Raw genomic sequence first — 16,330 nt, 5'->3', positions numbered from 1 at the left:
CATTTGTGGGGTATTTCTAAGATGAAGACCCTTCAAATCCACTTCAAACCTGAACTGGTCCCTGAAAAATTGTGATTTTGGAAATTTTGTGAAAAATTGGAAAATTGCTGCTGAACTTTGAAGCCCTCTGGTGTCTCCAAAAGTAAAAACTCGTCAATTTTATGATGCAAATATAAATTAGACATATTGTATATGTGAATAAAATAAAATAATATTTGGAATATCCATTTTCATTACAAGCAGAGAGCTTCAAAGTTAGAAAAATGCAAAATTTTCAAATTTTTCATCAAATTTTGGGATTTTTCACCAAGAAAGGATGCAAGTTACCAAAAAATTTTACCACTAAGTTAAAGTAGAATATGTCACGAAAAAACAATCTCAGGATCAGAATGATAACTAAAAGCATTCCAGAGTTATTAATGTTTAAAGTGACAGTGGTCAGATGTGCAAAAAATGGCCGGGTCCTAAGGTGTAAAATGGCTGGGTCCTTAACCCCTTAAGGACGCAGGACGTAAATGTACGTCCTGTTGAGGTGGTACTTAACGCACCAGGACGTACATTTACGTCCTAAGCATAACCGCGGGCATCGGAGCGATGCCCGTGTCATGCGCGGCTGATCCCGGCTGCTGATTGCAGCCAGGGACCCGCCGGCAATGGCCGACGCCCGCGATCTCGCGGGCGTCCGCCATTAACCCCTCAGGTGCCGGGATCAATACAGATCCCGGCATCTGCGGCAGTTCGTGATTTAAATGAACGATCGGATCGCCCGCAGCGCTGCTGCGGGGATCCGATCATTCATAACGCCGCACGGAGGTCCCCTCTCCTTCCTCCGTGCGGCTCCCGGCGTCTCCTGCTCTGGTCTGAGATCGAGCAGACCAGAGCAGGAGATGACCTATGTCCTATACATAGAACAGATCAGTATTAGCAATCATGGTATTGCTATGAATAGTCCCCTATGGGGACTATTCAAGTGTAAAAAAAAATGTAAAAAAATTTAAAAGTAAAAGTAAAAAAAAAGTGAAAAATCCCCTCCCCCAATAAAAAAGTAAAACGTCTGTTTTTTCCTATTTTACCCCCAAAAAGCGTAAAAACCATTTTTTATAGACATATTTGGTATCGCCGCGTGCGTAAATGTCCGAACTATTAAAATAAAATGTTAATGATCCCGTACGGTGAACGGCGTGAACGAAAAAAAATTTAAAAAGTCCAAAATTCCTACTTTTTTAATACATTTTATTAAAAAAAAAATTATAAAAAATTTATTAAAAGTTTTTTATATGCAAATGTGGTATCAAAAAAAAGTACAGATCATGGCGCAAAAAATGAGCCCCCTTACCGCCACTTATACGGAAAAATAAAAAATTTAGAGGTCATCAAAATAAAGGAATTATAAACGTACTAATTTGGTTAAAAAGTTTGTGATTTTTTTTAAGCGCAACAATAATATAAAAGTATATAATAATGGGTATCATTTTAATCGTATTGACCCTCAGAATAAAGAAAACACGTCATTTTTACCATAAATTGTACGGCGTGAAAACAAAACCTTCCAAAATTAGCAAAATTGCGTTTTTCGTTTTAATTTCCCCACAAAAATAGTGTTTTTTGGTTGCGCCATACATTTTATGATATAATGAGAGATGTCATTACAAAGGACAACTGGTCGCGCAAAAAACAAGCCCTCATACTAGTCTGTGGATGAAAATATAAAAGAGTTATGATTTTTAGAAGGCGAGGAGGAAAAAATGAAAACGTAAAAATTAAATTGTCTGAGTCCTTAAGGCCAAAATGGGCTGAGTCCTAAAGGGGTTAAGGGGTTAAAGTGGTACTCCGGTGAAAAACTTTTTTTTTTTTTAAATCAACTGGTTTAAGAAAGTTAAACAGATTTGGAAATTACTTCTATTAAAAAATCTTAATCCTTCCTGTACTTATTAGCTGCTGAATACTACTGTGGAAATTATTTTCCGTTTGAAACACAGAGCTGTCTGCTGAATCAGGAGCACAGTGCTCTCTGCTGACATCTCTGTCCATTTTTAGGAACTGCCCAGGGTAAAAGGAAATCCCCATAGCAAACATATGCTGTTCATATGCTGTTCTGGACAGTTCATGAAATGGACAGAGATGTCAGCAGAGAGCAATGTGCTCGTGATGTCAGCAGACAGTTCAGTGTTTCAAAAAGAAAAGAATTTCCGCTGTAGTATTCAGCAGCTAATAAGTACAGGAAGGATTAAGATTTTTTAATAGAAGTAATTTACAAATCTGTTTAACTTTCTGGCACCAGTTGATTTAAAAAAAAAAAAAGGTTTTCACCAGAGTACCCCTTTAACCCCTTAAGGACACATGACGTACTGGAACGTCATGTGTCCACTCCCGATCTATAACGCGGGGCCACGGCGTGGCCCCGCGTCATAGCGGGTCGGGCCCGGCCTCTAACAACGGCCGGGACCCGTGGCTAATAGCGCGCGGCATTGATCGCTGTGCCGCGCGCTATTAACCCTTTAGACGCGGCGTTCAAAGTTGAACGCCGCGTCTAAAGTGAAACCGAAAGCATCCCGGCTAGCTCAGTGGGCTGTTCGGGATAGCCGCGGTGAAATCGCGGCATCCCGAACAGCTGACAGGACAGCGGGAGGGCCCCTACCTGCCTCCTCGCTGTCCGATCGCCGAATGACTGCTCAGTGCCTGAGATCCAGGCATGAGCAGTCATGCGGCAGAATCGTTGATCACTGGTTTCTTATGAGAAACCAGTGATCAACATAGAAGATCAGTGTGTGCAGTGTTATAGGTCCCTATGGGACCTATAACACTGCAAAAAAAAAGTGAAAAAAAAAAGTGAATAAACATCATTTAACTCCTCCCCTATTAAAAGTTTGAATCACCCCCCTTTTCCAATAAAAAAAAAAACACAGTGTAAATAAAAATAAAAATAAACATATGTGGTATCACCGCGTGCGGAAATGTCCGAATTATAAAAATATATCATTAATTAAACCGCTCGGTCAATGGCGTGCGCGCAAAAAAATTCCAAAGTCCAAAATAGTGCATTTTTGGTCACTTTTTATATCATTTAAAAATGAATAAAAAGTGATCAATAAGTCCTATCAATGCAAAAATGGTACCGTTAAAAACTTCAGATCACGGCGCAAAAAATGAGCCCTCATACCGCCCCATACACGGAAAAATAAAAAAGTTATAGGGGTCAGAAAATGACAATTTTAAACGTATTAATTTTCCTGCATGTAGTTATGATTTTTTCCAGAAGTCCGACAAAATCAAACCTATATAAGTAGGGTATCATTTTAATCGTATGGACCTACAGAATACATATCAGGTGTCATTTTTACCGAAAAATGTACTACGTAGAAACGGAAGCCCCCAAAAGTTACAAAACAGCGTTTTTTTTTCAATTTTGTCGCACAATGATTTTTTTTCCCGCTTCACCATAGATTTTTGGGCAAAATGACTGACGTCATTACAAAGTAGAATTGGTGGCGCAAAAAATAAGCCATCATATGGATTTTTAGGTGTAAATTTGAAAGAGTTATGATTTTTTAAAGGCAAGGAGCAAAAAACGAAAATGCAAAAACGGAAAAACCTCCGGTCCTTAAGGGGTTAATGGGGTTATCTAACCTTTACCAACTGATGGCTTATCCTTATGATAAACCATCAATATTAGACTGGCAGGGGTCTAACACTTGGCCCCTTTGCTTATCAGCTGACTGAACGGGCCATGGTGCGCATGTTAGCGCTGCAGCTCTTCATTATTTACATTGAATGCAAGTCCATGCATACTGTTTGTAGTAGTGCTACTCAACACTGCCCTGTTCCTGATTTTCTCTATCTAGCCGCAGGCGGTACTGCAGTAATTTCTCTGGTCGCAAAGCTGTCTCTAGTGATTTTTTAACTGTTCTTTATCCATGGAAGGAGGAATTATTTGGCAGTGCTGGGTCTGTGATCCTGGATTGAAGGATTTCACGGTTTACACAGTATTTACAGGGCCCTAAAGAAAACAAAGAATGATCCCTGCCCCCTCCCACTTCACCAATTGTAACATATATTATTTCATTAAGGTTAATGACCACCATGTTCAACATTTTTTATAGGGAATTCACCTTTTATAGAAAGATGTCCAATTCCCCTGCTTTCCTGTGCACGGTGACAGTTTTATGACCACTAGGAGGTGCTCACTGCACACGTAGGGGGGGATTCATCATTATGTGTCTATTGCAGACACAGTTCTACCCCTTTACACTTCTTGTCTATTGTACACTCTTGCTCAGAATTTACTAAGGCTGTTGCACTCCTTTGATAAATCTTGTGCAAATAAAGAAACGCCCCCCTCGCTCTACCGTAAACTCCTTCTCTACCTCACAGGAAAAGTGGACACAGGGATTTTGTTCTATTGCTTTGAGGCCAGGATTCCATTGAGGTTTTTTATGCATCATAAAAAACGCCAGAAAAACTGTCCCAGCTTTTTCCTGCGCTTTGTTAGTTTTTCTTGTGTTTTTTTATAGCATTTTTGCTTGTGTTGGAAACAAAAAATATTTACAAATTTTTTTTTTCTTTTAAATTTAGATACGTGAATGCGGAGGACTATGTCAGATTTTGTGGCTTGCGATGATGAACAGCGTTTTTTTTTTTTATGTCAATAAAAGGGTTAACAAGGGCTGTGGGGGAGTGTCTAATTTTTTTTTCATTGTGTTGTGTTTTTTATAATTGAATTTTCAGGCTTAGTAGTGGAAGCCATCTCGTAGACAGAATCCATTACTAAGCTGGGGCTTAGCGTTAGCCCCCAAAACAGCTAATGCTAACCCCCAATTATTACCCCGGTACCCACTGCCACAGGGTTTCCAGGAAGAGCCGCTACCAACAGGCCAGAAGCGCGCCTAGGCGGTAACAGTCTGGCGTTATTTAGGCTGGGGAGGGCCAGTAACAATGGTCCTCGCCCACCCTGGTAACATCAGGCTGTTACTGCTTGGTTGGTATCTGGTTGATACTGAAAAAATTTGGGAACCACACACTTTTTTTTATTTATTAAAAAAAATTAAAAATAAAACGCATTCCCCCTATTTTCAGTATCAGCCAGATACCAACCAAGCAGCAACAGACTGACGTTACCAGGGTGGGCGAGCACCATTGTTACTGGCCCTCCCCAGCCTAAATAACGCCAGCATGTTACCGCCTAGGCCCAGGAGCGCCATTTTTGACGCTCCGGGCCTGTTGGTACCGGCTCTTCCCAGCACCCCTGGGTACCGGGGTAATAATTGGGGGTTAGCGCTAGCTGTTTTTGGGGCTAACGCTAAGCCCTGGCTTAGTAATGGATTCTGTTTATAAGACAGCTTGCACTACTAACCCTGAAAATTCAATTATAAAAATTACGGACACATTGAAAAAAAAAATTATAAAAAAAAAATCACTCCTCCAGAGCCCTCTTTAACCATTTTATTGAAATAAAAAAAAAAACGCTGGTCATCGTCGCAGTCCACCGAATCCGACGTAGTCCTCCGCATTCACGTATCTGAAATGAGAAGAAAAGAAAAACCCGAAATAGGGGTTAGTAAATTTTTTGTGCTCTCCTCTGGGAAGAGCGCACATAATGCAGTGTGTTCCTAAACAGAGAGCCTCCAATTGTTGCTAAACTACAACTCCCATCATAGGGGGCTGTAGTTAAGCAATAGCTGGAGGCACACTGGTTGCAAAACACTGAGAGTTTGTTACTTAACTCAGTGTTTCCCAACCCGTGCGCCTCCAGCTGTTGCCAAACTACAACTCCCAGCATGTACGGTTTGTCAGTGCATTCTGGGAGTTATAGTTTTGCAACAGCTGGAGGCACACAGGTAGGGAAACACTGAGTTAGAAAACAGATAATGTTTCCCAACCAGTGCGCCTCCAGTTGTTGCAAAACTACAACTCCCGGCATGCCCAGGCAGTCCAGACATGCTGGGAGCTGTAGTTTTGTAACATCTAGCCCTTCAGATGTTGCCTAACTACAACTCCCAGCATGCCTGGGCAGTCTGGGCATGCTTGGAGTTGAAGTTTTGCAACATCTGGAGGGCTACAGTTTGGACACCACTACTTAGCGGTCTCCCAACTGTTCTCCTCCAGTTGTTGCAAAACTACAACTCCCAGCATGCCCTTCGGCTGTCTGAGCATGCTGGGAGTTGTAGTTTTGCAACAACTGGAGGCACACTGGTTGGGAAACTCAGTGTTTCCCAACCTGTGTGCCTCCAGCTGTTGCAAAACTTCAACTTCAAGCATGCCCAGACTGCCCAGGCATGCTGGAAGTTGTAGTTCGGCAACATCTGAAGGGCCAGATGTTACAGAACTACAGCTCCCAGGATGCCTGGACTGTCTGGGCATGCTGAGAGTTGTAGTTTTGCAACATCTGGAATAGCACAGATTGGAGACCACTGCACAGTGGTGTCCAAACTGCAGCCCTCCAGATGTTGCAAAGCTACAACTCCCAGCATGCCCAGACAGCCAAAGGCTGTCGGGGCATGCTGGGAGTTGTAGTTTTGAAACTCCTAGAAGCAGCAGTGAATATCACTTTATGGCGATCTTCACTGCTGCTTCCACTTACCTGCCGCAGCTGCCTTCTAGAAGGTCCCCGGTCCTTGCCGTCCCCGCCGGTCCCACAGCAGGTATGTGCCGCGGCCCCCCGCAGCTCCCGGGATCCTCTTCCCCCGCTCTACCCGACTTCTAGGGGCGGGAAGAGCGGGGGATCTGAACTTTAACCCCCCACAGTCAGCAATCACTGTGATTGGTCCACAGGGACCAACCACAATGATCGCTGACCAGGACCATCCACAGATGGTCCTGGGGGGGGCTTGCAGAAGTTGTCCCCCATTGGTAACAGCGGGACTTCTGCCAGTTAACTGCATGACATATATAAATGTCATGATGCGCAAACTACCTGCACATCATGACATTTATATATGTCATTCTGCGGGAACGGGTTAAATTGGGGGGCCACTGATGTAATGCGGATCGCATTAGATCTCCAAAATGATCTGCTGCGATCCGCATTTAAATTAAAAAGCCAGTGGTACATGCGGCTACATCGCGCTACCACCGGCTTCTATATAGACTGTAATGATTCATAATCCCTGCCGGGAGAGGAGAGCTCTGATTGGAGAATAGCTATTGACCAATCAGAGCTCTCCTCTCCCGGCGGCGGGGATTATGAATTATGACAGTGTATATAGAAGTCGTGTCAGCGCAGTGAAGCCGCATGTACCGCCGGCTTTTACAGTTAATAAATGCGGATTGCAGCGCGTCTCTGGATAATGACCTGCTTGGATCTGCACCTCAGCCCCTGGACTATAACTCCCATCATGGGCAGAGTCTGTCCATGATGGGAGTTGCAGTCCTTACTGTGTGAAAATACACACTTTGGTACGTTTCCTTCGAGGCGGTGTATATTTGCGCAAAAAAATGACACTTGCGTTCTTTTTGTGCGTCCCAAAAAAAAATGCAGTTAGTAAATCGATGTCTAAGGGAAAAATGGCTCTACGGTACACCCGAAGGGTGACATCTGTAGAAAAAGTTCCACCAAAAAAGACGCATAAAAAGAATGCAGAAAATATCATTGCGCAAGATTTTGCGCAAGAAAATACACTTAAAATTACTCTATATAGATTGATGAATCCCCCCCCCCCGTACTGTATATTTATGCAGTTAGTACTAAATGCATCAGGCTTAATAATGTGAATATAGTGAACTATAGGCAACTATTTGGGTGTGTGATAAGAATATATGCAGTGTAAATGTGTGTGTTATTCTAGTATTTCAACCTTTACTGAAAATTGTAAAGTTGCCCACACTAAAGCTTTTACAACAGCTCCAGTATCTCCAACATGTGGTTGAACAAACATAGAATACTATATGTGTCAAATATTAATATGTCTGCTGACCATGGCTGTATACTACAATGGTCAACTTAAAACACCTTTAAAAAAAAAAAAAAAAAAAAACATCATCATCTGGTGTAAAACATCAGTATTTTAGTTGAGAACAGATAACATTTCCCAATTAATGTTGTTGTGTTTCTAAAATGACTCTAGAGGGCGGTGTGGTACCATGAAAACAATACACTAGGAAGCCTGCACTGTTTAGGAATGCAACCCGTTGCTGCAGGAAGGACACACATGTTCACTCCCTGGAGACTGTTTGATGCTCAGATAATGGTGTATTCCCTGCTTAAACTGGTGCTGCAAGAGAAATTCTGATTATGCTTTTCTTCTGACACTGCTTCAATTTTCATCTGTGCAGATAAAAAAAGGAGTGTTGAGTCCCAGGTAATTTGATGCTTGGCTGAGACAGTAAATTGCAGAACAAAGAAAGGCAAATCTACTTAAATATGAAGAATATGATAGTCTGTGCAGGAATGAAAGGCCTAAATACAGTGTTTTACTGTGAAATTCACTGATATCGTCCTCATACTTCATTTCCCTATAGGTAAAGAGTTGTGCCTATAAGGCATTAAATGGCCACAAAATTGAAACCTGAATAAGAAACAGCCAAAACATTATTACTATTTTGTATTCAGGTCACTGGCAGTTGATCCCTTTGGTACATTTTACAAGTACCTTCAGTATTAGGCTAGGTTCACACTGCAGAATTTCTGGGCAGAATTTCTGTTGAAGATCGAGCCGGTGGCGCTAGGACCGAGCAGACTGCATTGCTGCCTCCATAGACTGCAATGCATTTCTGGGTGGATATTTTGGGATGTCTGCTCAGAAATGCATTGACATCTATGGGGACTGCAATGTAGTCAGTGGGGTCCTAATGCCGCCGGCTTGATCTCCAGCAGAAATTCTGCCCAGAAATTCCACAGTGTAAACCTAGCCTTAAAGTAATTAGTTGACGTTTTTAAAACACTACATTTAACCCCTTAAGGACCGAGCCCTTTTTCACCTTAAGGACCGGAGCGTTTTTTGCAATTCTGACCACTGTCACTTTAAACATTAATAACTCTGGAATGCTTTTAGTTATCATTCTGATTCCGAGATTGTTTTTTCGTGACATATTCTACTTTAACTTAGTGGTAAAATTTTATGGTAACTTGCATCCTTTCTTGGTGAAAAATCCCAAAATTTGACGAAAAAAATGAAAATTTTGCATTTTTCTAACTTTGAAGCTCTCTGCTTGTAAGGAAAATGGATATTCAAAATAATTTTTTTTTGGGTTCACATATACAATATGTCTACTTTATGTTTGCATCATAAAATTTATGAGTTTTTACTTTTGGAAGACACCAGAGGGCTTCAAAGTTCAGCAGCAATTTTGAAATTTTTCACAAAATTTTCAAACTCGCTATTTTTCATGGACCAGTTCAGGTTTGAAGTGGATTTGAAGGGTCTTCATATTAGAAATACCCCATAAAAGACCCCATTATAAAAACTGCACCCCCCAAAGTATTCAAAATGACATTCAGTAAGTGTATTAACCCTTTAGGTGTTTCACAGGAATAGCAGCAAAGTGAAGGAGAAAATTCAAAATCTTCATTTTTTACACTCGCATGTTCTTGTAGACCCAATTTTTGAATTTTTGCAAGGGGTAAAAAGGAGAAAATTTTTACTTGTATTTGAAACCCAATTTCTGTAGAGTAAGCACATACCTCATATGTCTATGTTAATTGTTCGGCGGGCGCAGTAGAGGGCTCAGAAGGGAAGGAGCAACAAATGGTTTTTGGGGGGCATGTCACCTTTAGGAAGCCCCTATGGTGCCAGGACAGCAAAAAAACACACATGGCATACCATTTTGGAAACTAGACCCCTCAGGGAACGTAAAAAGGGGAAAAGTGAACATTAATACCCCACAGGTGTTTCACGACTTTTGCATATGTAAAAAAAAATATTTTTTTTTTACCTAAAATGCTTGATTTCCCAAAAATTTTACATTTTTAAAAAGTGTAATAGCAGAAAATACCCCCCAAAATTTGAAGCCCAATTTCTCCCGATTCAGAAAACACCCCATATGGGGGTGAAAATTGCTCTGCTGGCGCACTACAGGTCTCAGAAGAGAAGGAGTCACATTTGGCTTTTTGAAAGCAAATTTTGCTCTGGGGGCATGCCGCATTTAGGAAGCCCCTATGGTGCCAGGACAGCAAAAATACACACATGGCATACCATTTTGGAAACTAGACCCCTCAGGGACCGTAACAAGGGGTAAAGTGAACCTTAATTTATCCATACGCCCTCGGTCCTTAAGGACTTGGAAACGGGGGCGTATGGATACGCCCTATGTCCTTAAGGGGTTAAGAATAGAAAAATATGCAATGCAATGAATGATCTCATGGAGACATCCCATGTTTAATCTATTGAGGATGTCCATGATGACACTTGTCTTTAAATATCCCAACTCTAAGCCATGTAACCACCCATGTAACATAGTAAAATAACTCATAAGGTACAAAAATACAAATTCCATCAAGTCCATCAACCTCTATGGCTACTGTTTTGATCCAGAAGAAGGCAAAAAAAAACTTTTTGAGGCTGATGGCAATTTCCCCAAACCAGGGGGAAAATTCCTTACCTGAATCTAATATGGCAATTAGAATCAATCCCTGGATTAAAGGGTAAATTTCCCGTGGTAAATTATTTTTTTTTAAATCAACTGGAGCCAGAAAGTTAAACAGATTTGAAAATTACTTATATTCAAAAATCTTAATCCTTTCAGTACTTTTGAGCTTCTAAAGTTAAGGTTGTTCTTTTCTGTCTAAGTGCTCTCTGATGACACGTGTCTCAGGAACCGCCCAGTTTAGAAGAGGTTTGCTATGGGGATTTGCTTCTAAACTGGGTGGTTCCCGAGACACGTGTCATCAGAGAGCACTTAGACAGAAAAGAACAACCTTAACTTCAGAAGCTCATAAGTACTGAAAGGATTAAGCTTTTTTAATTGAAGTAATTTACAAATCTGTTTAACTTTCTGGAGCCAGTTGATATATAAAAAAAAGTTTTTTCCTGGATAACTCCTTTAAACAGATTTATAAATTACTTCTATAAAAAAAAAAAAAATCTTAATCCTTCCAATGCATTTTATGGGCTATATACTAAAGAGGAAATGCTTTCTTTTTGAACAGCTTATGTTTGCTATGGGGATTTTCTCCTGCTGTGGACAGTTCCAAAAATGGACAGCAGAGGTCAGCAGAGAGCACTGTGGTTGTGACATCAGAGAAATCCCCAAAAAAGCATTTCTTCTGTAGTATATAGCCCCCAAAAAGTACTGGAAGGATTAAGATTTTTTAATAGAAGTAATTTACAGATCTGTTTAACTTTCTGGCACCAGTTAACTTTCTGGCACCACGGGAGTACCCCTTTAACATTCTGTCTGTATAAATCTAGTATCCATAACCCCCACCGAAAAGCACAAACACACGTGCGCGCACACAAACACACACATATGTATATATGTATATATATATATTATTTTTTTTTTAACATATGTATGACAATACTGTAAACCTAAATATTTACCAATTGATGGCACTAAACAAGGAGCAAATATTATCTTACATTATTGTAACCTGACCAGATCGGGCATACTGACACCAACAATACCAATAATACCAGTACACCAAGATAAATATTGCAGCGCTTCAATTGTACACTCATATACATGGTACCTTATAGGTGAGAGTCCCAGTTGTGTGCAGAAGGGGATCGCTGCTAGAGACTCAGCCATCTTAGATTATACAGCGGCAGTGTAAGCAGTAGGTCCGGTCTTTAGGGAGGTCAGCAGTGTCCTCGTGGTCATTCCGATGCGCACAGACTTATCTGTGCTTGGAGAATGCCGCAATATGAATGATATCTGTCTCCTGGGTAAAGGCTGGATAGTGTGGCACTTGGGGTTATAGGTGGACGCATTTCAAGTCCTCCATAGGACTTTTCCTCAGCAGCTTAAAATATATATTTTAAAGGACAACTGCAGCAGTATGACACTTATCCCCTATCCACAGGATAGGGGATAAGTGTTTGATTGCAGGGGATCCGACCGCTGGGACCATTCATTTTGCGGCATTCTCCAAGCACAGATAATTCTGTGCGCACCGCCACGATCCCCTTCTGCACACAACCGGGACTCTCACCTATAAGGTACCATGTATATGAGTGTACAATTGAAGTGCTGCAGTCCCCCGCTTTGAAGCCCACTAATACTGCTGCATATGTGTGAGACTGCGGAGTCTCTAGCAGCGAGCTCTCTGCTCAGAAAGCTGGGACGTTTGTTACAATCACGCATATTACATTGTTACTATACCAGCATTTGTGCCAACTTTAAAATACATAGTATCGCTGCATATTATGAGATGGCTGAGTCTCCAGCAGTGGGCTCCCTGCACAGAGAGCCAAGACATTATCTTCATTCTGCAGACCTATGCAGACAGCATTACCAACGGATACCTACTAGTGCACAAATTTATTATAAATCACCTTGCACTTTATGACATATTTTTTGCTGCAATATCTTTTTATAAGTTTGCAACCTATATATTATATTATTTTAGGCTGGATATCCACAGACGTGTGGTTACTTTTTTATGTATTTTTAGACTATTCTATAGATTGTTTTTATTAATATCTTAATGCAATTCTGCCATATTGATTAGGTTTATCATATCATTTATCTTGTGGTTCCGTTGACCCACAAGGGCCCTGTGAGTCACGGCCCACAAATTACATTTGACCAAAATATATCAACATATCTCAATAAAAAAATTTTAAATCCATTATTCATGCCCCTGAGCCTCAATTCCTTTATTATTTAACTTACACAATTTGACACTGTGGGTATAGGTGCCTTTTGAGTTGCTCAGGTCTCAGGTTACTAGCTTAATAAGAGCCTCTCCCACATTCTGTCTATACCAAGATAAATATTACCAATTATTCACCTATAGAAGATTCCCCAACTACCTAACCCCCCCTCAATAGAGTGACCATATAGAGGTATATACCAGCTTTACACAGGTACTGTATACCATTTAAGTGATTATATACAGGACCATATAGAGGTATATACCAGCTGTATACTATATAATTGATTAGAATTACATTTAGGGACTATCAATTACATATTTTCTGATCAGCGTTGTTCTGTTTCCTTTTCTTCTCCATCCGGCTCAGACTGCCATGATGTCTTCTTCCAGCTAAAGGTTCATCTCTTCAGCATCCGCGGGACAAACATGTTAGACTCGTTATTTTTCCAGTGTTCTCGATTGCCGATCCCCCTTTTGCCATTTCAATTCCCAATCCCCCCCCCCTTCTGTACCATTTCAATTCCCCCCTCTGATCCCCTCTGTGCCATTTCAATCGCCCCCCCCCCCCTCCTTATAGGGGGAGGGGATGAAATTGCACCAGGGATCAGAGGGGAGGGGAGAATTGAAATGTCACAGGGGGGAACAGAGGGGGGATTGGGAATTGAGGTGTCCCCTCTGATCCCCCTGTGCCATTTCATTAACCCCCCTCCTCCCCCTGTGCCATTTCCTTAACCCCCCTCCTCCCCCTGTGCCATTTCATTAACCCCCCTCCTCCCCCCTGTGCCATTTTATCAACCCCCCTCCTCCCTCTGTGCCATTTCATCACCCCCCTCCTCCCCCCTGTGCCATTTCATTACCCCCCACCCCTTCCCTCCCCTTGTGCCATTTCATTAAACCCCCAACCCCCTCCTCCCCCCTGTGCCATTTCATTAACCCCCCTTCCTCCTCCCTGTGCCATTTTATTAACCCCTCCTCCTGTGCCACCTCACCTGCCAGGCCTGGTCATGGCTCAGATTGCAGATTCATTTCAGGGCAGGGGCAGGCAGCTAAGATACCCCTCAACACACTGTCATCATGTCATTGACAACCCCCCAACACGCTGTCCCCATATTACTGACATCCCCCTCAACACACTGTCCCCTTCACCGTCTTCACCCCAACAAACTGCCCCACCCATCTCTGCACCCCTGTCACTGACATCCCCCAACATTAACATCTTCCCACACACTGCCCCCTGTCATTGACATCCCTCCAGCAAATTGTCCCCCCCCTCATTAACATCGCCCCATACACTGCCTTCTGTCATTGACATCTCCCCAACACACTGTCCCCATCACTGACATCCCCAAAACACTGCCCCTTATCATTGAGATCCCCCCTCCAAAACAATTTACACTTGCCTGTTTTAACTGTTTAAATATCGTGATCTATACAGATCACGGCATTTAAACATTAAATGGCGCTATTCCCTGGTGTCTAGTGGTCCCATAGCCCCCCCCCCTCTGAGTAATCACGGAGGTGCTATGGGTTGCTAGGGAAGCCTGAGGCCTTACCTTGTCCTTTGGCAGCCCTTAGCAATAAAGCACAGATTTCATGGATTAATGTAAAGCAATAGCATTACATTGATCTATGTAAGCCATCTGATGATAGCTTCTGATAGGCCCCTAGGGGAGCCAAAAAGAGTGTATGAAATTTTTTTTAAAGTATAAAAAAAATCCCTCCCCTAATAACAATTAAAATCACCCCCCTTTTCTCATTTTTTAAATAAAACACTGTACAAACAAAAATAAAAAGACATATTTGGTATTGCCGTGTGCATCATTGTCCGAACTATTAAATTTTTATGTTTCTGATCCTGCACGGTGAATGGCGTAAACGCAAAAAAAATCCAAACGCAAAATTGCTGATTTTTGGTTACATTACATCCCAAAAAATTGAAATAAAAAGTGAAAAAAAGCCAGAACTACACAAACGTGGTACCGTTAAAAACTACAGCTCATGGCGCAAAAAACAAAACCAAACACACATCCATAGGTGGAACAATAAAAAAGTTATAGGGGTGAGAACATGGAAATAACCAGTGTTTTTTTTTTTTCTTCAAGGTTTACATTTTACACAAATTATTAAAGTTTGGTATCATTGGAATCGTACTGACCCATAGAATAAAAATAGAGTGTCAGACTTATCGTATTTTGAACTGCAAAGAAATTATTGCCCTACAAATTTGTGCAAATCCATATTTTTTTAAATTTTGCCCTGCATTAAATTTTTTTTGGCTTTGTAATACTATGTATGATAAAAAAAAAAGTGAATCAGTGGAAAGTCCAACTCATCACGTAGAAAATAAGCCCTTATACAACTTTGTCAGTCGAAAAATAAAAAAGTTATGGGTCTTACTAGATAAGGAAGAAAAAACTTTAAAATGAAAAAAAATTAGCTGGGTCATAAAGGGCTTAAGGACTTAGTCTCCGGGTCCTGGTAGTCTGCGATACTAATTGCAAAATGTTTGCTCCTGAACTGCTCCCTCACCTGATTTCTTTATTTTTACAGTGAATTAAAAAAGTTTGTAGACTCTTTTTTACCTTTTTTAAAAAAAAATGTTTTTTGACCATTAGAATTTTAGAAATTTTTTCTTATTGAAAAGGAAAACTAAAATATTGCATTGACATAAGTATTCAGACCCTTTACTCAGTACTTATATTTGAAGCATTTTTGGCAACTATTACAGTCTCCAGTCCAAGGTTTGCCATACCTGGATTTGGGGATTTTTGCCATTCTTCTCTGTAGATCATCTCAGGCTCTGTCAGGTTTTTTGCGGACCATCAGTGGAAGCCATTTTCAGGTCTCTCCAGAGATGTTCAATTGGGTTCTGGCTGGGCTACTCAAGGACATTTACAGAGTTACCCCTAAGCCACTCTTGTGTTGTCTTGGTCGTGTGCTTAGGGTCATTGTCCTGTTGGAAGGTGATTCCTTTACCCATTCTAATATCCAAAGTACTCTGGATTAGGTTTTCATTAGAAATATCTCTGTACTTTGTTCCGTTCAGCTTTCCTTTAACTCTGACCAATCTCCCTGTCCTAGCTACTGAAAAAAACACTTAGTCACCTCTCTTACCAAGGCCTTTGTCCCCCAATTTAGTTTGGGGGGCGGTCAGCCCTTGGAAGAGTCCTGGTTGTTTCAAATTTCCTACGTTTAAAAATTATTGAGGCCACTGTGCTCCTGGGAACCTTCAGTGCAGCAGTATATTTTTTCCCTTCTCCAGATCTTGGCCTCCACACTTCTTACCTACTCATAGCTAGTGTTGGCCGCGAATATTCGCACTTCAAATTTTTATTGCGGATATCGCAAATTCATGAATATTGCGAATATATTCGATAAATATTCCAAATTGCGAATATTTGCTTTTTTCCCGCATATGCGAATATTCGCATATGCGCATATTCCTTCTTTTCACTTGTGGGCCAATTAAAATGATGCAAATACACTTGTCAGATGTTACCAACAACATCCCTAGCAACCAACAGTAAAGTTGCTCACCCCCTCACTGGTGTCTTCCTCAAATATATGATTATGCGAATA

The 16,330-nt window shown here is 41.2% G+C and overlaps 1 protein-coding gene across 1 annotated transcript in view; it reads left to right on the top strand.

Annotated features, from left to right (window-relative positions):
• EFCAB2 (EF-hand calcium binding domain 2) overlaps nucleotides 1-13,236 on the top strand; it is a 35,436-nt gene extending 22,200 nt beyond the window's left edge. The window contains exons 9-10 of the transcript XR_008891453.1: nucleotides 8,269-8,454; nucleotides 13,119-13,236. The gene's annotated coding sequence lies outside the window, so the exon portion shown is untranslated. The remainder of the gene's footprint in view (nucleotides 1-8,268; nucleotides 8,455-13,118) is intronic.
• The last annotated feature ends 3,094 nt before the right edge of the window (nucleotides 13,237-16,330 follow it).

This window comes from Hyla sarda, chromosome 3 (genome assembly GCF_029499605.1).
Source record: "Hyla sarda isolate aHylSar1 chromosome 3, aHylSar1.hap1, whole genome shotgun sequence".
In the NCBI taxonomy this organism is placed as follows: Eukaryota; Metazoa; Chordata; class Amphibia; order Anura; family Hylidae; genus Hyla; species Hyla sarda.
The sequence above is the reverse complement of the archived record's forward strand: the minus strand, read 5'-3'. Positions and strand labels throughout refer to the sequence as shown.